General features: G+C 41.1%; 1 long non-coding RNA gene across 1 annotated transcript; it reads right to left on the bottom strand.

Moving 5' to 3' along the window:
• Positions 1-807: 807 nt before the first annotated feature.
• LOC118897026 lies at positions 808-21,788 on the bottom strand. The gene is made up of 3 exons (XR_005020326.1): positions 21,634-21,788; positions 18,776-18,871; positions 808-930 (listed from the first exon to the last, which is right to left on the bottom strand). It is a non-coding gene; the product is annotated as an uncharacterized LOC118897026 (long non-coding RNA).
• Positions 21,789-22,099: the final 311 nt, after the last annotated feature.

Below are 22,099 nucleotides of genomic sequence, written 5' to 3'. Positions count from 1 at the left end.
CCTCCCCTGTTCCAACCTCACCTGGTAAAGGGAGGGCAGGAGGTGGCTTTAAGGCTTTGTTAATTCACACCTGGAGAGTGCGTTCTCTTTCCAGTGAAGGGTCCAGTGGGTTTGCGGGGTTTCTCAACCTCGGCACAGTGACACTTTGGGCCCTGTAATTCTGTTATGGGGACTGTCCTGTGCATTGGAAGATGTTTAGCAACATCCCTGGCCTCTACCCATTAGATGCCAGTAGCATGCCCCCAACTCTCCCAGTAGTGCCAACAAAATATTTCTGCAGACATTGTCAGATATTCACTGGGGGACACAAAATCACACCTGGTTGAGAGCCACTGATCTAGACAGTAAGTTCCTGGACTATGGGTTTCTTAATAAAGCAGACCAATCTTAGTTTTTTGTTTACTTTTTAAAATCTCTAGTACCTAGCAGATGCCTGGTATGTGATACACACTCAATTAAGCATTGCTTGGATGCATGAATAAAAAGCCAACATTATTTTTTAACTTTTTAAATATCTCCCCCAGTGCCTAGAATAGTGTAAGACTCAATCAACAAATGTTTTCTGGTTTGTTAATATTATTATAGGTTTAAAAAAAGTAGGAATTCCTATTAATGACTATTTCTGAGGAAGAAAAATGATGGGAAAAATACATCTTTTTTTCATCCCTTAATGTACATGAAGCAATTTCCTGGCCTGTTAGGGTTTTTAGGAAACAGAGTAAGTCCAAAAACATAGTCTCACCAGTTCCAAATTAAGTACCATAATTGTCTGTGCATGAGGAACCAGGCCTCCATCACCTCTTAGTCTCTGTCTCTTCACTGAAGTTGGTCCGGGGGCTGGGGTCAGTAGGATCCCTTCCTCACTGATTGGTGGAGCCAATCATCACCAGTGCCAGATATGATCCCCAGGAACCCCTGCTGCCAGGTTCCCTGCATGAGAAACATTGATGGCTCAGGTCAGTTGTAAGTTCCTGAACATTTAAGCTGTGTTTGCCAGCACGTGATGCTTTTACCTCATTTGTCACAATCAAACACCAGAAAATAAGCCTCCTGTCTAATTAAAGCCAAACCTTTGCACCTAAAACTTCGCAGATCTTTTACCTCCATGTACATATGGCATATGGCATAGCATTGCAGAGAGAAATTAAAGGCATTGCCACTATGTACAGATTTAAACCAATGATACATTCAGCATAGTCTAGCCTACCCTGTTTACCTAAACAGTTGATGGTATTTTGAGCTTCTTGGACAAGATTCTTTTATTTAATGGGAAATATCACTCTCTAAGTTCCATCTTGCTGGCTGTACATTTAAAGAACTGCTTTATTCAAACAACCGAAATCATTAAGTCACACTGCTATTTTACTAGGGACAAGGTCAGAGCATTTATTATAAGTAGAAAGGAAAAAAGAAGTGCAGCTGGTTGTAAAAACCCTCACTTCCCTCAGAGCAGTGACTTGCTGGAGACATATTAGAATCACCTGGGCAGCTTTTTAAAATCCCAAGGGTCAGGCTACAAACCAGACAAGTTAAATCAGAATCTCAGGGTAGTACTCGGCATTGCAAATTCTTTTATGTAAATGTTTTATTTTAGAACAGCTTTAGATTTATGGAAAATTGCTAACATAGTAGAGCGATTTCCCATATTCCACGCACCAGTTTCCCCAGTTATTAACATCTTGCATTAGTATGGTATATTTGTTACTATGAAGGAGCCAATATTGACACATTATTATTATTATTAACTAAAGTCCACACTTTTTTCATATTTCCTCAGTTTTTTCCTAATTTCCTTTTTGTATTCCAGGATCCCATCTAGGATTTACATTTAGTTGTCATGTCTCCTTAGGCTTTTCTTGGTTGTCACTGTTTCACAGACTTTCCTTGTTTTTGATGCCCTTGACGGTTTTGAGGAGTACTGGTCAGATATTTTGTAGAATGTCCCTCAATTGGGATTTGTCAGCTGTTTTTCTCATGATTGGACTGGGGTTACATGCTTGGGGAAGAAGACCACAGAGGTAGAGCCATTCTCATGACATGACATCAAACGTACATACATCAATATGACATCACTATGGACGCTGATCCTCATCATTTGGCTGAGAGAGTGTCGTCAGGTTTCTCTGGTATAAAGTAGCTCTTTGCTCCCCTTTCTCATACTGTACTCTTTTGAAATAAGTCACTATGTTCAACTCCAACTTAACACATGGGGAATTCTATTCCACCTCCCTGAGGGTATAAGATCTACATAAAATTTTTAGAATTCTTTGGTACAGAAAATGTGTCTATTTTCCTTCATTTATTTATTCAATAATTGATTCATATGAGTATGGACTCTTAAATTTACTTTCTACTTTGGGTTTCAACCCTACACTACTTCATTTATTTTGTTGCTTACCATTTCCAGCCTTGGCCGTTGGGAGCTCTTTCAGGTGGCTGTGTCCCTCTGACACATCCCCATCACTGCGTTGTTGTTGTTTTTCTGAGCACTTTCTTTTTGGCGCTATAAGACGCTCCAGGCTCATCTTGTTTATTTTCTACCCTAGTCCTAAAATCAGCCATTTATCCAAGTTCCAGTTCCTTTTGTTGGAGAATAATATTAGAAACCAAGATCTGGGTGCTAGGTATGCTCATTGCTACTGGGGTGTCATTGCCTCTAGGTCCTCTCAGGTGACAGAACAAGGAAGTACAAATGTATGTACACTAACCCATGTATATACACATATCTATAAGTATTTCTATATATAACCATATGTGTCTATATTAAGCTAACATGAGTCCGTATTGATGTCTCCAACTCTAATCTGTTATCACATGGATGATTCCAGCCTCCTCCTTTTACTTATCTGTAACCTCCAACCAAACTTGGCTCCCACCATTGTGCATGCATTTACTTAATTGTTGAGTTTCAGTATGCATATATAGTGGCATTAAAATCATTGATTTCTACTCCCCTGGGACATAGCATTATCAACTAGGGTAGAGTGCTTACATACAGTTCATTTTGCCTTTAGTCTTACAGACTCCACTCATTTCTGAGATTACTTAGGTCAGCCCCTTTTTTTCTCCACACCCTTCAGTGAGGTTGTTTAACACATTTAAACAAATTTTAAAATGTGTTGTAGCACAGTTATATTGTTTTATCACAATTATGCATTTCATCCTGGCATACCCAACATACTAAATGATTTTTTAAATTTGCATACATTAAGGTTCACTCTTTATTCTATAAAGTTCTATGGGTTTCTGACAAATGCATAATATCATGTGCCCACCATCACAGTTATCATATTTCACTCTCTTAAATAATCACCTGTGCTTCACTTATTTCAACCCTTTCCCATTTTCCCTAAGCTGCCATAGAACTAGAACAAATAATCTTAAAATTTGCATGGAAACATAAAAGACCCCTAATATCCGAAACAATCTTGAGAAAGAAGAACAGAGCTGGAGAAATCATCCCCTCCCCGACTTCAGACTATACTACAAAGTTATAGTAATCAAAACAGTATGGTACTGGCATAAAAACAGACACATATATCAAAGGAACAGAGAGCCCAGAAACAAACAAACAAACAAACCCACGCACTTATGGTCAATTAATCACGACAAAAGATGCAAGAATATACAATGGAGAAAAGACGGTCTCTTCAATAAATGGTGCTGGGAAAACTGGACAGCTACATGTAAAGGAAATTAGAACATTTTCTCACACCATGAATAAAAATAAACTCAAAATGGATTAAAGCCCTAAATATAAGACCTGAAACCATAAAACTCCTAGAAGAAAACATAGGCAGAACACTCTTTGACATAAATAGTAGCAGTATTTTTTTAAATCTGTCTCCTAAGGCAAAGGAAACAAAAGCAAAAATAAACAAATGGGACCTAATTGAAAAGCTTTTGCACAGCAAAGGAAACCATCAACAAAACAAAAAGACAGCTTACTGAATGGGAGAAAATATTTGCAAATGATATGACCAATGAGGGGTTAGTATCCAAAATATATAAACAGCTCATACAACTCCATATCAAAAAATAACCTTATTACAAAATGGGCAGAAGACCTGAATAGACATTTTTCCAAAGAAGACATACAGAAAACCACAAATAACAAATACTGCTGAGGATGTGGAGAAAAGGGAACCCTAGTAAACTGTTGGTGGGAATGTAAATTGTTGCAGCCACTGTGGAAAACAACATGAAGATTCCACAAACAACTAAAAACAGAGTTGCCATATGATCCAGCAATTCCACTCCTGGATATATATCTGAAGAAAATGAAAACACTAATTTGAAAAGATACACGCACCCCAATGTTCATAGCACCATTATTTACAATAGCCAAGATATGGAAGCTATCTAAGTATCCATCAACGGATGAATGGATAAAGAAGATGTAATATATATAAAAACAATGGAATACTACTCAGCCATAAAAAAGAATAAATTTTGTCATTTGCAACAACAGGGATGGACCTAGATGGTATTATGCTTAGTGAAAAAAGTCAGAGAAAGACAAATATTGTGTGTTATCACTTACATGTGGAATCTAAAAAATAAAACGAACTAGTGAATGTAACAACAAAGAAACAGACTCACAGATATAGAGAACTAGTGGTTACCAGTGCAGAGAGTGGGGCAGGGGCAATACAGGGGTATGGGATTAAGAGGTACAAACTGTGTATAAATTAAATAAGCTACAAGGATATGTAGCACAGGGAATATAGTCAACATCTTATAATAACTATAAATAGAGTATAACCTATAAAAATTTTGAATCACTATGTTGTATACCTGAAACTAATATAATACTGTAAATCAACTATACCTCGATAAAAAATAAAATAAAGTAAAATTAAAAACTCACTGGCAGGGTTTTGGTAAAAGCAACAGTTTGGAATACCCCAGCATAAGGATGAGCATGTAGCAATTGACCAATCAAAATGAGTTCCCTTTTCTCCATTTTAAATGCTTTCTTGACTGTTTTCATGGTATACTCTGACCATTTTATTCCAAACATTATGAAGGACTGGCATAGTTATTATTATGAAATATCTCCCAATAGATGCATAAACATGCAAGATGGGTTACAATCTAGAGTTTTGCTTCACTTGGAAACTGGCTACCTAGAATAAAGAAGTAAGCCTATTTGAGAATCTTTTTTAGAAGGGAGTGATTCATGTTGAATCCACAGGAAGTTAATACTGGTCTATTTTTTAACTATTAGGGGAAGGGATGAGAATTTACTAACTTCATGGAAACAATAAGTAGCAAATAGCACATATGATAAAAAAAAAAAGGGGGGGTGAAAAAAGTGATGTGTTCTTTTTTTTTTTTTTTTTTAACAAGGCAAACAGGAAAATGACCAGGAAGAACTTTTTTTTGAAGCAACAATGGATCTTTTTATGACGACACCTTTGTACTTTTAAATTTCTGGACCCTTGTTTCACTACACTTTTACATAAGTGAGATTATTAGGTAAAAATATAAGCAGTTTAAAGATTTTGGTATAAATCTTGTTTTCCAAAAACCCATCCTTCATTCTTCACAGTAAAAAATACATACACGGGCAAGCAAGCAAGCGACAACAGAACCAAAAGCCAGAAAAGGTGAAAAGAGGGAAAAATGAAAGAACTGCATTTATCAGGTCTTTATGCTCCAGGCATGCTAGGAATTACACACGTTTAAATTATTTAATCCTCGTGACATATTTATACCATTCTCACTTTATAGATGAGAACTGAGGACTCAGAAAACCTAAGTAACTTGCCACATATGGTTCACATGGCAGAGACAGGAAGCCAAGTGTGCCTCAAATCCAAGCCGTCTAGTCCCATCTCAAAATCATTGTACCATAATGCTCTAGCTCTTTAATTTCTGAAAAGGGGAAAGAGCGTGGAAAATTTTTTAATTTCCCAAAAATACTGCCAACGTTCCTAGATATTTTATAAACTCAATCCTAAATTCTGCTTATTTTCTTGTATGGATAGCCTAAGAATTCCTTTAGCAGTTCTGAAAGGAAAGAAATCACATTTCATTTCTTGTAAGATACAGACAGGTGCATTTTCACAATGACCTCCCTAAGACAGCAACCCTCCTCTTGCATCTCCCCAGTAGTCATTAGTGAATCCCAGAGCCCTCCATTCCTGCTTTCAAAAGATCTGCCAGCCCAGCAGTAGTGGCACTAATGAGACCTGGCCATGGCGTAACAGATGCCAGTGACTCACGGGAGACAGGGGCCAGGTCTAGCGATGTCTCTCCCTCTTGTTGCAAACATTAAGCCCAACCAAATTCTTCACAGTAAAACTGATGATGAAACTCACAGAAGGGAAAAGGTCAGGGGGTCAGAAGTGGTCACAGAAACCACTGTAGAACCCAATTAAAAGTGGGGATTTTCCAGCTTCCCTGTGACAGGTATTTGTGTGTACTTTCCCCTCTCGTTTCCCCAAGGAGAGGTGGTGAAATATAAACCAAGAGTAGGAAACACTGCTCTAAGAAAGGAACTTACAGAATTTACAGTAGTGGGTGCAAAGCAAATTAATTAGGAGTAATTAAAGATACTCTAAGAGAAAACAACCCTCTGTCATGTCAACTAGGCTGAGATGGGGAAATGGTAACTGTTAAATTTTAGAGATTTTATTCCCAAGAGAGAAATAGGGCTGTCTCCCCACACTCATGCTGAGAATCTCAGGTGGGAGTGTTTTGAAAGCCACTTGTCTAGGGTCTGATCTTCCATTTTGCAAGTCCAGAAATTCAATTTTGTCCACATATTCAAAGCTACTCAGGTTCTCAGGGACTTTCATGCTCACTGACTTATAAGATCCTGAAACACAAAACAGAATGCCAAAGGTGTGAGGGTTTTTTTCACTTATAATATTTTTGTTTGTATTTTTTAAATTAAAAATAGTGGACAAAATTTATATTAGTTATAATACTAATATCAGGGAACCCTCTTGTACCAGCTAGCTACCGCTGTATAACAACCATGTCAAAACTTAGAGACGTAAAACAACAAGCATTTGTTTTTTCTCACACATCTAAATTCAGCAGTGCAGTTCTGGGCCAGGCTCAGCTGATCTCTCCTGGTCTCACACAGGCACTTGTGGTCAGCTGGTGGTTGGGCCATAGGCGGCTGATCTAAGATGGCCTCACACACATGTCTAGCGTTACGTGGCAATCAGCCACTGCAATATGAGTGAATGGGCCTTGTTTCTCATCACTGAGCAAGTTGGCCTGGGCGTGTTCCCGTGATGGCTGTGCAAGGTTCAGAGATGTGGAGGAGTATTCAAGACCTCATGAGACCTAGGCTTAGAACTGGCACACCATCACTTCCACCAAATTGTACTGGCCGAAACAAGTCATAAAGCCAGCCTAGATTCAAGGGGTGAAGAAATAGTCTCTACCTATTAATGGGGTGAGTCACAAAGTCACATACATGATATAGGAAAGGAAATCATTACAGCTATTTTAGCACCAATCTTCCATACCTCCCTTTCTCAGGTTCTTAGAATCTGAATTAATAAGCAGAGGTCACTTGATAAATACAAAATCAAATCTAGCTGGATAGTGCTCCGGGGTTATTTCAACCAAGCTTCAAAACAACTTGATCAACTATACTTGCTTCAAACCCAAAATGTACCGAAACGCCAGATTGTCCCTTTCCCTCTCCTGCCACACCCACACACCCCAAATGTCTACTTGGAGATTATCTCTCAGACTGGACTCTTTCTGCAGATGCCTGCCACTAAACCCTTCCATTCTGCATTGTTCTTTGTTGGTTTCACTCTTCTGGTGACACCTGTTTTCACATAATAGATTTACTTTCTGTAGTCTCTACAATAATTACTATTTTAGGCTTTCAGTCAATAAAAATTTAATTGCTGCTAAAGTTGATGCAGGAAAAGATAGAGGAAAACATTCTTCATCTCCCACCCCCTCCTCAGGGGTATCAAGGCAACAGCACTCCGGAATCTGGAAGGAGAATCCTTTTCTTTTTGCTTTCATTAGCTATTGCTGTAACGACTGGGAATTTCTGGCCCTATGGTTCATAATTCAGTGGAAGAGCCCAAACATCTGTGGACCACAGGTTTCCTGCATACACAGGGACATTTTCTCAGCTCTACCGGAACTGAAACCAAGTTATTTTGCAGAAATTCAAGGAGCTCAAACCTTGTGAGAGTAAATTAGCATTTAGGTATTCGACATGGCTTTGGGATGAGTCTTTCAGTCGAAATTAGTTTTCTAGGCCGCTATTCCATTACACGGTGCCCTCCTTAGGAGAGCCCAAGGGAGAAATTTCTCTCTGATCTCAGAATGGGAAATAGTTGGGCTGCTTCTTAGTACTTGGAGTGGTTTTGTGGTGGTTGTTACTACAGATAATGTAGATCATGCATATGAGGGCATCTCCTTGGTGTAGCGCCTAATCTGAGACCCATTTCTAGTAAATCTATAGGACTTTGGGTGTGAATTTTAGATATTAACCTCACACCTGACCTTGCCTTATCTTTTCTAGTTCTTTATACTCTCTATTCTGCTTCCCTCATTCAATTACTTTTATTTTTTATTTTTTTGGTCCTACTTAAGATACTTACATAAACAGACTTAAATGCCCTTCAGAGCTTCAGAGAATAAACAAGCAAACAAACAAACAAGTGCCAATTTCTCAAGAAATGTATAATATTTTAAACACTTTAAAAAATTCTTCAATTTAATCTATTTTGACAGAACTCTCCTTTTTCAATTTCAGATACTACGGCTAAGTTAATCATCTTCTCAATGGTTCATTATCATCTTTGGCTTAAGAAGACCCTTCACATTTTTTTTCTTTTTTTCCCCTATATCCCACTGCTATTCCTCACCTAGCCCAAGGCAATCATTTCAAGGTGCTCAACGCAAGCCCTTTTGTTAATATGTGTTCTTATAAAACGTATAGTTTTATATGCATGGATCTTAACAGTGTGTAAACCTGAATCTCTCTTCTTTCTTCATCCAGCACTATGTTTTAAAGATCCATATATTTTAGTATGGGTATATCTAGTCTGTTACTTCTTTCTGCTGAATAGCATGAAACTAACACATTCTGCCTCCCCACTCCCCAAAGGGCCTCCAATCCCCTACCACCACAGAAACACTGTGAAGACAACCCTTACACACAGGGTGAGCACTTTTGAGAAACAAAAGGGTGCTATTCATAATTCCACCGAGACAGCATATGTACACTATAACTGTCCCAGACAAGCTAAAATGCCTTGTCACCTTACTCATACAGGACCTTAATAAACTCTGTGAGAATTCCTTCCGGATATGTACCCAGGGGTGGATTTGCTGGGTCAAGTAGACCTAGACCTAATTGGCTATTACCACCAGAATCCTCTGCAGAACTTCTACACCAGTTGGCCTTCCCATGAGCAGTGCATAAGGGTTCCCGTGGTCGCACATCCCTGCCAACACTTGGCATTATCCTAATCTTGCCAGTCTAGTACATGCAAAGTGATATCTCAATTTATCTTGTATTTTTCTGTCAACTAATGAGTTTGAGCATTTCTTCATATTCTTAACTTTTTGTATTTTTTCTTTCTGTGCATTTTGACTCTATATCTTTGCCCATTTTCCATTGATGTATCTGTTTTGTTGATTTGCAACAGACAGAAATTTTTCTGAAGTGAGCACACACTTCTTTGTCTCCGTAGTGTGTAACTAGCATGACTATTTTTTCTGGCAGAACTAGAGTCACATGATGATGAGTATAAGTAACAATGCTGGGGTTATAAGATGCTGTAGAATCTAGAGTTATTTGGGTATACACCAATTGTTATGGATTGAATCATGCCCCCCCCCAAATGCATATGCTGAAGCCCTAACCTCCCATATGACTATATTTGGAGCTGTGGCCTTTAAGAAGGTAATTAAAGTTAAATGAGGTCACAAGGGTATGGGGGTCCTACTCCAATGTGGCTTGTGACCCTGTAAGTCGAGAGAGAGACACCAAGCAGGTGGGGCACACACAGAAAAAGGCCATGTGAGGACACAGCAAGAAGGCAGCCATTTGCACACTGAGGAGAGAGGCCTCGGGAGAAACCAAACCTGAAAACACCTTGATCTCAGACTTCTAGCTTCCAGAACTGAAAGAAAATAAAGTTCTGTTATCTAAGCCACCCAGTCTGTGGTGTTTTGTTATGGCAGCCCTAGCAGACAAATACACCAATCAACATATAGGAAACATCTTTACATTTAGTCATTTGCATCTTCCTCTTAAGATAAGATGAAAGATGCCCAGCTGCGTGCTATACCTGGCTGTCTTTCCGGAAAATTATTTACCAAGTCAAGGGCAAAAGTAGCCATATTCCAAATGATTTCCTCAGACCCCAGCAAATCTTTTTTTTTAATTGCAGGTATCAGTGTCATCTGTCCTAGCAGCATCTTCCAACACAGCACAAACAATAGATCGTGGGTACTGCCAGCTCTCTTTTATATAACTCACTCTGCTTACTCAAGGGTTTGAAGGAGGATTATCTCTCATCATTTAAGAATTTGAATGGAATTTCAGTGGAAGGAGTTTGCTTGAAAACTTATCAATTCTTCGTCCTCTGGGGAAAATAACAGTTCTGAAGACATAATACCAGAACAAGGATGGAAAACAAGTTTGACTTCACATAACACCAATCAAATTGACAATGGTTGTGCAGAGTGTCCCGCTGAGAAAAATGCAAAGGTGAATACGAACTCAGTAGGTAAAAGTGCCGTAACGGATTAGTAATGTCTGTCATGGCCCTGGGTGTCAGGTGGGGTAGGCCATATGTTTGCCATCTCTGTCTGTGTAGACCTTCACTTTGTTTTTAATGTTTGGCTACGAAAAAATTCCTGATGTAGGCATCCTTCAAAATTTCATCTTGAATATTATGAGGCGGGAAGTTCAGTATGTTACTTACAAGTTGAAGAAAACCATTTGGGGGTATCACCTATCAACTCCATTTTCTTTTCTGGAAAATGCTTGGTTAATAGCAGCCTTGAGCACTTTTATGTACTTGGCACTGATGTGAGCACTTTGTATCTATTAACTCAAACTACACAGGCTCCCCTTTTTACAACTAAGGCCATGGAGGCCCAAAGAGGTTAAGCAACTTTTCAAAGTCTTGGAGCCAAGAAGTGGAGATTCAAACCCAGAAGTGTGATCACTTTTAAATATTACATCATTTTGAGGCCTGCAAAAAAGATGGTGAACACCTTAATAGGAATTAACGCTATTTTTCACAATGAGCTGACAATAAAAATGGTCTCTTATCTTTAGGTAAACTCATGGTACTGATGTAAAAATTAAAAGGAAAAAATCATGGAACTAATCAGAAAAAAAATGTTGTTTATCCATCCATGTGTTTCTGGAGTGTCCGGGATGTGCCGTGCCCTGTGTTGAGCTTCACGTAGATTATTTCATTTAATCCTCTAAACCATCCTATGAAGTGGTTATCCCCACTTTATGGATGAGGAAGTGAAGGCAGAGAAGTGAAGCAACTTGCTCCCAAATCACACAACTGACAAATGATGAAGTTGGGATCCCAAACTGCGTGGTCTGACTCCAGAGCTCAGTCTTTAAAACCACTCTTTACCCTGAACCCAAAATTTGCAGTTTCACTAGGTGGGCCTCCAAGTTAGATACAGGTAAAAATCTTAAACTCCTTTAAACTGCTTACCTCTTTGGGCACTTGGAAGCATCCAAACTTCCTGTGTGACACTTGGAGTGCTTTATAAAAATTAATCAGTTCCGTCATTTCTAGAAAACTGTTCAGGATATAGACTGTGTTCAGAAATCAGGTATTTCTTCCCCTGGAAAAGTCAGTGAATTCTTTTTCAGCTACATGATTTCCTTTTTTTTTTTAAAACTTGTTTTCCAACATGATATCCTCCTCTGATTCATCAAGATCCCCTAGAGAAAATACACATGGCTCCAACACCTGTGTTGTTCTTAAAAACCTTTTGCTTCTGCAATTTACAGTGGTCCAAAGATGCTGGAAGGATCTATACTTTTTCCAGCTGGAGAAAGTTTGTCATAGGTCCTGTACGATGGTTTAGGGGACACTGCTAATTATTTTGCTGCTATTATTATGCTATTGGCAACGTGTATAATCTCAAAGATTACGATCAGGGAACTGACTGCAAGCTGCCATCATAAACTGCACCAGAAATTATTTACAAAACCTTATTTAACACCATGTTTCAGCATTCTCCAGAGCTGACCTTATCTTGCTGGACTGTTCCCTATCAGACTTCAAATCTCCAAGTCACCAGACCCTTCTGGAGAGCACCCTTGAACTTCTAATGAATGTCCTGTGACTCCACAGAAGTTAACAGCACTTGGTCCAACTTTTCACTAACTGGCACCCTCCATCACCGCCTTTGCCACCCGCAGACCCCGCTGGAGAGCGACTTCCGACCCTTTAGAGTAGCATCTTCCCTTAAACCTAAAAGACTTTCTCTTTTCCCCACTGTGGTATTGCTTTATCCTTTTCCCCCCCTCTCTTCACCACTGTATTTTTTTTTTTTACTGTTAGTATCATATCTGCTACTTACAACCTTCATGGCCCCTCTGTTCTCTCTTCCTTCCCCTCCCACTCACATATTTTCACTTTCTCTTTTGACTTCTGTCTTCTCCCCCTATTGCTTCTCTCGTGCTCCCTGGCTTTGGGCTGAGCTGAGAATCCATTTGAGCGGCTCTCTCTTAGTTTGGCCCTATAGAGGGGCTCCCCTCCCACCCCCACTTAGAGAAACCCCCTGGAACTGCCTGGCGAAGTTGGATGTGCGTGTACATGTGTGTGCATTTTTCTGGGAAGAGGACTGTGGCAGACCCTATGGACCGTTTACCCCCGCACAATTCACCATTTCCTATGCCCTTGACTTCCTTTGTCAAAGAGGCCAAAAAGCCAAAAATTTCAATTTCTCAACTCTTCTCATTTGGCCAATGAGAAGAAAAACATGCCTTTCTGAATAAAAAGCAAAGCTTCACTAGGAGAAAAGCCCTTCCCCTTTACTTTTTCCCGTTAGTCCTGTCTGGAATGTGGATGTAAAGGTTAGATGTGCAGCAGCCATCTTGCAAACACGAGGCTGCCAGCCTGACGGTGAAGGCCTGTATGTAGGTAGAAGGGCAGAAAGTTGCAAAGAGCTTCAGTCCCTGGTGGCATCCTCGAGCCACCATCCCAGCTCTGGATTACCTACCTCCAGACACATTTTTACATGTTATGAAATACACACAAGCACACACACACACCCACACAATTTTTAAAAGGAGAGGTGAAAGTATAAACAGGAGTTCTAAAATTTTCTTCCTGCTTCCTGATAGATTATCTTGCATGTGCCCAAGGGGCAAGCATCCCATTTTGGAGACCTCTGCTAAACAACCAAGGCACTATTATATTAACAGAAATCAGCAAAACTTAAAACAGCAGTGATGAGGAAGGGGGAAATATACCCAGAAAAGCATACTATAAGACAGGGTGGGCTTCCCTGGTGGCAGCAGTGGTTGGGAATCTGCCTGCCAACGCAGGGGACATGGGTTCGAGCCCTGGTCCGGGAAGATCCCACATGTCGCGGAGCAGCTGGGCCCGTGCGCCACAACTATTGAGCCTGTGCTCTAGAGCCCACGAGCCACAACTGCTGAGCCCATGCACCACAACTACTGAGGCCTGTGCGCCTGGAGCCTGTGCTCTACAACAAAGAGAAGCCACTGCAATGAGAAGCCCGTGCACCGCAATGAAGAGTAGCCCACGCGCAGCAACGAAGACCCAACGCAGCCAAAAATAAATAAATAAATAAATAGATAGATAGATTTATAAAAAAAGAAAAAAAACACAGGGTGATACTGTGAGGTCATTTGTGTCTTGTATATAAATGACTAGAAGGACATACATAGAATGCTAATGGTAGTTGTTTTAAACTACTGTATATTCATAGTTTTCAGCATCAACCATGTACTGGTTTTCTTATTTGCAATAAGAAAAAAAAAAGGAAAAAGAAATGTTATTTTAAATACCCCCGTAGTTCAAGACAGGCCTTCCCCACTTTATAAAATCACTTCTTCCTTCGAGGTGCCCTTGTCGTGGCTGAGTGTCTCTTGTCCTGCACAGACATGCACTACCGTGAGTTCCAGCCAGGCAGGTGTGGTGCTAAGGACCCGAGATGAGATGACAGCTCATTTCAAGTGGCCTCCAGCCTGCTCTGGGGGGAAGGAGGTGATCGGAGTTGGGAACATGAAGGCCCCGTGGGACGTCACCCTTGGTGACCAGACCACCCTCCCATGTATCAGTGCACTTTCCCCATGGCTCACTCTACTTGTCGCAAAATTGCCCTAATTTCCATCCCTGTCACAGAATGATGGGCTTTTATCCTTGGAACACTGTCTAGTCCACTTCTACCTCTTCAGAGCTGGAGGAGAGCAAGCTCTAAGAAGCTGAGGGTATGTCCAAGGTCAAAGTGGAGACCTCAGCAGCAGAGCGGGGACCAGAAATCATTTAGTCGTTAACAAGCACCATATAGAATCCTCCCTGCAAGCTGGGCACTGCCATCTTTCTTACCCATACAAAAGTCCTACAGGATAGGTGTTGTCAGCTCCATTTTAAAAGCTGAAGAAACTAAGGCTGAGATAGATCATGTGATTTCTCCAAGGCTAAAAAAAGAAGCAGAACCAGGAGTTGAACCCAGCCCTATCTGGCTTCCAAATCTGGGCTGTTTCCACCATTTCAGCTGACTCAACACAGTGCTTGTGTGATCTTGTGTTACAGATGTACCCACAAAGCAGTTTACCAGCATCCCTCTACAGGTGTCCTTAGCTATTGGAGCCTCAGAAAATCCATTTCAGTGCCACCTCCCTCTCCCCCTTGGTATAGGAAATGCTTCCTGAAAGCCTGTTCTCTCAGCAGCTGGTGATATTTGATTTGATTAACACCCTGGGACCTATCACCAGACTTAAAGCTGATGCTTAATTAATTGCTTACATTAAAGAGCTGGCACTTTCTGCATTCGGGTCACACTTCCAGCCTCAATCATGTTTCATTTCAGCAATAATATTTACATGATTAGCAAATAGTCAATTCATACTCTGGTGTGGACTTAAGCTGTGTGTGGGACTTCCCAAAGCAGATGTCCTTGACAGGTGTAAAGAAATAGGCTTTTTTTTCACAGCAAGAGCCATGAACAGGATCTTCTGCTTATTTCTCAATGAAAAATTGTGCCTGGATCAACAAATATTCATGGAGCACTGACCTCGTCTATGTGTCAGTCAACATTTCCAAGGTCCCATGGGAGCTAAAAAGAAGTGCACTCACTGAGAAGTCACATTAGATTTAACTCTGTTTTTGTTTTCCCATTTTCTGGTCCAAGACCTAGATGCATAGATTAGAAAAGACATTTTTATATTAGACATGCATAGTTAGAAAAGACATTTTATATTAGACATCTGAAGTCTAATATAAAATAGATATTCGCATTCGCTAAGGTTTCCCAAAATATTATCATGCAAATGGAAGAAATACATGGCCTGCATGACACTACAATTAAGTGAGTTTGTGATGTTAAATGACCCTAGGATGTGAATAAAGGTCAAACTGGAAAGAGGTGATGTGCCACAAGATTATCCTATGCGATATTTTTAATCAAGAACCTAGATAATGACACAGAAAAGCATGATTACATCTTTCAATAGCTACACGTTGGAAGGAATAAGACAGCATTTTGGACAACAAAGTTCTTGACAGACTGGACAACGGGCTGAACTCAAACACCATGAAATTTTGTAGAAACAAATGCCATAGAACCACCAGAACCAGTACTGTACAGGGAGGGCATGGCTCTGAGGGGTGCCATCAGCCACAAGCTTCACATGAGGCAATGGCAGGATGTATGACTCAAGTCACTAATGCCTCTGCTTGACTGCACATGTCAACTACCGAGACGGAGGACAGTGAAAGCCCTGCTCTCATTTTTACTTCTCAGCCCACCCTTAGATAGTGCAGTCGGTTGTAGGTAGGTTGACCACATATGATAATATTCTAATCAGGACAGTTTTTAGAATAAAAGGGTTTGCAGGTGATAATTTAGCCTGGAAAATACGCATAAACTAAGACTCCTGGACAAACTGGGACCAATGTTACCTAGTTATAAGGGATATAGGCAGACTGGAGGGGATTCAGAGGAGAAACTGGAGGATGGAGAGGCCTCAAAAAAAGAGATGATGGGGACTTCCCTGGTGGTCTGGTGGCTAAGACTCCATGCTCCCAATGCAGGGGGCCTGGGTTCAATCCCTGGTCAGGGAACTAGTTTGTGCATGCCGCAACTAAAGATCCCACATGTGGCAACAAAGATCCCGCGAGCTGCAACTAAGACCCGGTGCAGCCAAACAAATAAAAATTAATTAATTAATTAAAAAAAGAGATTATGGTACATCTTTGAAGAGAACTGTTTCGCCTGAGGAAGAGCCAAGAGAGATTTATATGAAAGCTATTTTGGGATATTCAAAGGGCAGCATGTGGAAGAGGTGTGGGACTTATGATTATGGGTCTTGAGGGATTCTGCTATGAGGTACCCACTATAGAGAAAATGACTGCTTCTCAGGGGTACTCCCGCCCAAGAAGGGGTAATGAACAACTGACCTCCAGCTATAAAAAAAAAAAAACATTTTGGAAGCCTACCTGGGTACATCCATCAGTTCCTGTTCATGTGCTTACTTAGTTCTCCAAACAAATTCCAATAAAATAGGAATAATTCCCTCTTAATGAAATCCAGCTTCTTTTCTTTTAAAATATTATTATTGTTTAAATATATGGTGGTTCTTCTCTCTTTTTTTCAAAGAGAACATCCTTTATGGAAATTAGACACACACAGGTCTGTGATTCCCTGGCCCTCCTCTATAGTTTTATATATGCTTCCTCAGGAGATAATTTAGAGGAGAATTTTCTTCAATATTCTTAGTGTAAAGACCAACACAAACACCATATTACACTGAATCTAAGACACCACTGATTATAAGATGCATAACTACTGTGGAGTATTTAAGAGAGAAAAAAATGCTGCCAATGAACTATACCCCGAACTTCTTCACATTTAGATTCGAACTTTCCTGGGCCAACTCAAAATTGTCATATTTGTTTCGGTTTTTCACGTGACGTTAGTATCTGTGTCATCGAGACCATTAAAAATGCAGTATTTCTTTTAAAAGCATTCCACTATTATCTCCAGAATTTTCTCCCAAGCAACTAACACTTGATCTAAAGGTTTTGATGTTGTTGCTTTTTTGATCTAACAAGTAAAGGACAAGAGTAAGTTTTCAGACAACAACCAGGATTTTATTCTTTCTTCAAACAGTCCTTAAATTGTTTGCTGACTGAAACATTGAGGAAGTTGTCCAGTTATGCCACCAAGAATAACAATAGAATTAGCTCTACATGGACAATGACAGCTCCATCCCAACTGGCACCCAGCAAACACATGCCTGGGATGTTAAAATGTGAAACATGGATGTTTGAGAATTGATAACAGACAGTAACTCCATCTCCCTATCTGCTCTGTGGTCCTAGGTTATGCCCTTTGCCTGCTAATCCCCTGCCTGCTTTCCTTATTGGCTGGGATAACCTCTAATAGCTCCTCTTTCTTTAGCTGAGAGTCTCCTCAAGTGCTCTCCTGGGTTGTCATTTCTATTTTATGCCTAACTTTGTCTACTTTGGAAGTATTTCCAATCTTCCCATTTTAGCTAGTTTTCCATTATATGCCCATCAACTGGCAGAACACAAAGCAAAAATGAAAAGGTCAAGCAAGATTCTGTATCTCAAAAGAAGACACGCTTCATCTCTCACTGTTTTTAATAAGAAGCACTATACAGCTTTACGGTAAAGGAGTAATTCTTAGCTCTGGCTGTGAAGTAAAATAATTTGTAGAGATTTTTAAAATGTAGATTCCAGTGGGCTATCCCAAGACCTACTGATTCAGACTCTCAGGGTTGGGAGTAGAATCGGGGGGAAGCAGGCACTTGTATTTTTTAACAGAGTAACGTGGTACGTCACCCTGTTGTAAACAATTACGAGGACATTAGGCATTTTCCCGTTCATGCAGGGATAATTCTACTGGCAAACACCAACACAAATTTGAAACCAAGAGCCCCAACTCTACGTGTGCAGCAAAAAAACAATTCATATGGACAGGCCACAATTTTATTCATTCAAACCATAATATTCATACCATCCTGTTTTCAACGTGTTTAAATTAAGGGGTACGAAGGCAATTGTAATGATTGGGCATGGGAGTGGGCATGGTGAGAGCACATGCTGGAAACAAAGAATGAGATTTCCTTTTTCCAGTCTTGCAACAATCCCCAATGTTGACTGGTCTGAGGCCATGGGGAAGGAAATCTCATCCTCCACACTCTTGCTACAGCTTTCCAGGGCCATTTCAGGAACAAAATGATCTGGGCATAATTCTGATTCCCTGATCTGAGGATCTTCTATCACCTGAGAGTGGAAGGCTGTACTAGTGAGGGCCTACGCTCAGGAAATATACAAATCCCTGCACCAAAGGGCTCAGGAAGTGGTGTTTAGGGCTGCAGGAGAGTCCCGATATTCTCTACTAATCATCTCCATTTTTAGAAAAGGTTCTTCTGAATTTCAGGCAAGCATGAAGATCCCCCACCTTGTGTGGGTGAAAGTAGATAATTGGTGATTCTACTGTTGGCCTTTTAATTGTGCCGGGGAATTCAGAATGCAGTTTCCACACCAAAGCCCAGATTCCTCTTGCTTACCTCTTGGATCCAGGGACCTCCTGCTCATAACCAAGGAAGAGTCTGAGATTCACTGTCTCCTGCGAATTTCTTTTCCTTTTGGGACTAAAGCAGAGCCTGCAAGCAAGAACACAAGAAGCACAAATCATTGCAAATCCAGTGCGGATGGCTGAAATAAATATTTACATTGTACTTTGTCTCTTGCTACTATGTAGTGAACACACAGTCTGTGCCTGGCCCTTTATCTACATTATCTCCTTTACTCCTCACCACAACCTGTGAAATAGGTTTCAGTGGCCTCCTGTTCTACAGAGCGGGAAGTAGATGCAGGTTAAGCAACACCCCCAAAGCCATGCATTGAGTAAGGGCCGAATCCAGGAATGAATCCTGGATCCGATTCCAGAGTCGAAGGTCTGTCAAACATCGGTTGTATGTGAAAAGCAGTGAGGAAAACCTAATTTGGATTGATGGAGGGATGGCTAGATGGACAGATAAACAAGTAATACTACATAAATATATAGATACATACATATAATAGAACATACATTATCGAAGCTAGGTGGTAGTTATATAGGTGTTCTCTGAAAGATTCTTTGAAGTGAAAGAGTAGCATTGACATATATACACTACCAAATGTAAAATAGCTAGCTAGTGGGAAGCAGCTGCATAGCACAGGGAGATCAGCTCGGCGCTTTGTGACCACCTAGAGGGGTGGGATAGGGAGGGTAGGAGGGAGACGCAAGAGGGAGGGGGTATGGGGATATATGCATGCGTATAGCTGATTCACTTTGTTATACAGCAGAAACTAACACAACATTGTAAAGCAATTATACTCCAATAAAGATGTTAAAAAAAAAGTTTTGTATGTTGGAAAAAATTTGAAATCAAGTGTTGGGGAAAAGAAAGAAAGGGAGTGAGGGAATCAAAGATACAGCCAATGAAACATTCTTTCAAGGATCTGTCTCATGTTTCACTAAGTATTTTAGAATTTTAAATTCAACTTAGTTTGACAACTATGTATTGAGGCTTTATTGTGTACCAGGCACCAAAACACCTGCCAGCCTAGGATGCTAAATTCATGGCAGGTGCTGTAAGGACACACGACAGAACGCTTCTGGGGTTCAAACCCAGCAGCTCACCCTAACTTAACCTGCAGTACGAGGCTGACTTTGATAAAGGGCTGTAATGAATGGGTGAAGAGCTACAGAAACACGAGGACAGATAAAATAATAACTGACAGGTCTGGGAAGATGCCTGGGAACAGGTGAAATGTGAATTGTGCCTTGGAAAATAGGGAAGACGTCAAAAGGTCTGAACTGTTTTTACTCAAAACTCTTCTAACCCAGACACGTGGGGTTTTTCCCCACACCAACCAATCCTCCGATACCACCTGAGTGTCCTACGATGCAATTCAATTTTGACACTACCTGCTGGAGGCAGAGTCAGATCTCACAAGTTAAGGAAGGGCTCAGTCCCCCCAAGACTGTCCCCAGTTTACTTATTTATTTATTTTTGGCTGCGTTGGGTCTTCGTTGCTGTGCACAGGCTTTCTCTAGTTATGGTGAGCAGGGGCTACTCTTCGTTGTGGCACGCGGGCTTCTCATTGCGGTGGCTTCTCTTGTTGTGGAGCACGGGCTCTAGGTGTGTGGGCTTCAGTAGTTGTGGCACGCGGGCTCAGTAGTTGTGGCGCACAGGCTTAGTTGCTCCACAGCATGTGGGATCTTCCCGGACCAGGGCTTGAACCCGTGTGCCCTGCATTGGCAGGCAGATTCTTAACCACTGTGCCACCGGGGAAGTCCCTGTCCCCAGTTTAGATGCCAATCGAAGGTTGTGGGTCCTTTGTCATAACTCTGGTGGCACTTCTGAACACAGAGGACTCAGAGCCGTGTGCTATGTGCACTCAACTCCATGGAGCTGGCTCAGACTCTCTGTACCTTAGACACCACTCAGCCATTTCTGTCCTGAGGTTTTGCAGTCTCCTTGGGCTCTACTTGGGAAGTCATGACACCCCAAGCCATGTGGGGTTTCTGCATTTACCACCTTTCCCCCTGAGAAGGAGGAGGGCCAAAGCCTCTTTCTCAGAAGGGCGAGGGGCCACCAGCTTCTGGGAGCTCTCTCTGCTCCCCTCTCCCCACCTTCCACCTACGCTTCCCTCCTCCTCCCCTCTTCACCAGCACACCTGGAAAACTGCATGTTTTCTCAGAGGTAAGAAGCCTTGGTCCAACTCATAATTTCTATGCCAAGTGCCTTTAGAGTCTTGACTTTTGAAAATCAAGAGCTTTTGTTTTTTTCCTGTGCTTTGGTGAAAACTCCTTTTTTCCCTGATACAATAAATGCGGCCTGAATGAGGTTAGGGGGAGAGGTCAAGGCAACAGGAGCTGCCAGAGGGGGAAATCTGTTCATATATTAAAAATATCACTCTGCCAGTGTCCTCACCACCCTTAAAATTTGGTTCATCCCTTGAGCAGAGGGCAAAGTGCACCGTGCATCCTCCCTGACAATAATTACTCTCCCCTGTTCCTGTGTCTCAGAAGCATTTCAGTTCCAGGTGACCTGCTCTAGACTGGCTGCAGACTGAATCCCAAGGGAAGCCTAAAACCTAAAAATGACGCATCTCACACCTCGAAAGCGGCCTCAGGTTTAGAGTAATTTCTGACTCTCTGGAGGTTTTCTCAAGAAATTCAGCAGACAGGTCCCCAAGCTGCTCATCACCAAGGTGTGTCATCGACTCGAAATATAACTACCTTAGCTGTATGGCTGGTGTGCCTGCTATACAGTCTCTGAAAAATTATTATAACACAAGATCCTTAAGTTGGGGCGATGTGCTTCCCGAGCTTTCTGTGCCAGCACAGCAAATTAAATATTTCTCATCCTCCTACCTGGCCACGCACAGCTGGTCTCGTGCCCTGTTCGCTGAGACGTCGGCTCCTTCTCACCCCTTGTGGCATGTCTTTGGCAAGACACTAGGGTCCTTTCTTCGGTTTCAGTTACCCTTTCAGGTTCATATGACAGTCTTTTGCATCAACTATGGGGCCTGAAAGAGAAGTAACTTGTCAGTTTAAAAAAAATCAAGGTCAAAAATGCAGATGTTTGAGAAAAAGATTAACTTGATGCTTTTCTTCACCAGTTGCACACCCCAAATGAGGACCTAGGGAGTTTTAGTTCTGAAACATAACTATATATTAGAAAGACCCCTCAGTTCAAGTTAATAAATACCCATAGGGTCTGTCTCCCACCATAAACCCACACAGAAAAAAGTCAGAGATGCCCCTCCCCATTCAGCAGAAAGAAATTTTCCTTGTCACAAATTAAATCCTCCCTTGTGGCCGTGGATTTATCAGCAGA

Source organism: Balaenoptera musculus, chromosome 6 (assembly GCF_009873245.2).
Source record: "Balaenoptera musculus isolate JJ_BM4_2016_0621 chromosome 6, mBalMus1.pri.v3, whole genome shotgun sequence".
NCBI classification, from domain to species: Eukaryota; Metazoa; Chordata; class Mammalia; order Artiodactyla; family Balaenopteridae; genus Balaenoptera; species Balaenoptera musculus.
Note: the sequence above shows the minus strand (reverse complement) of the source record. Positions and strands in the feature narration are given on the sequence as shown.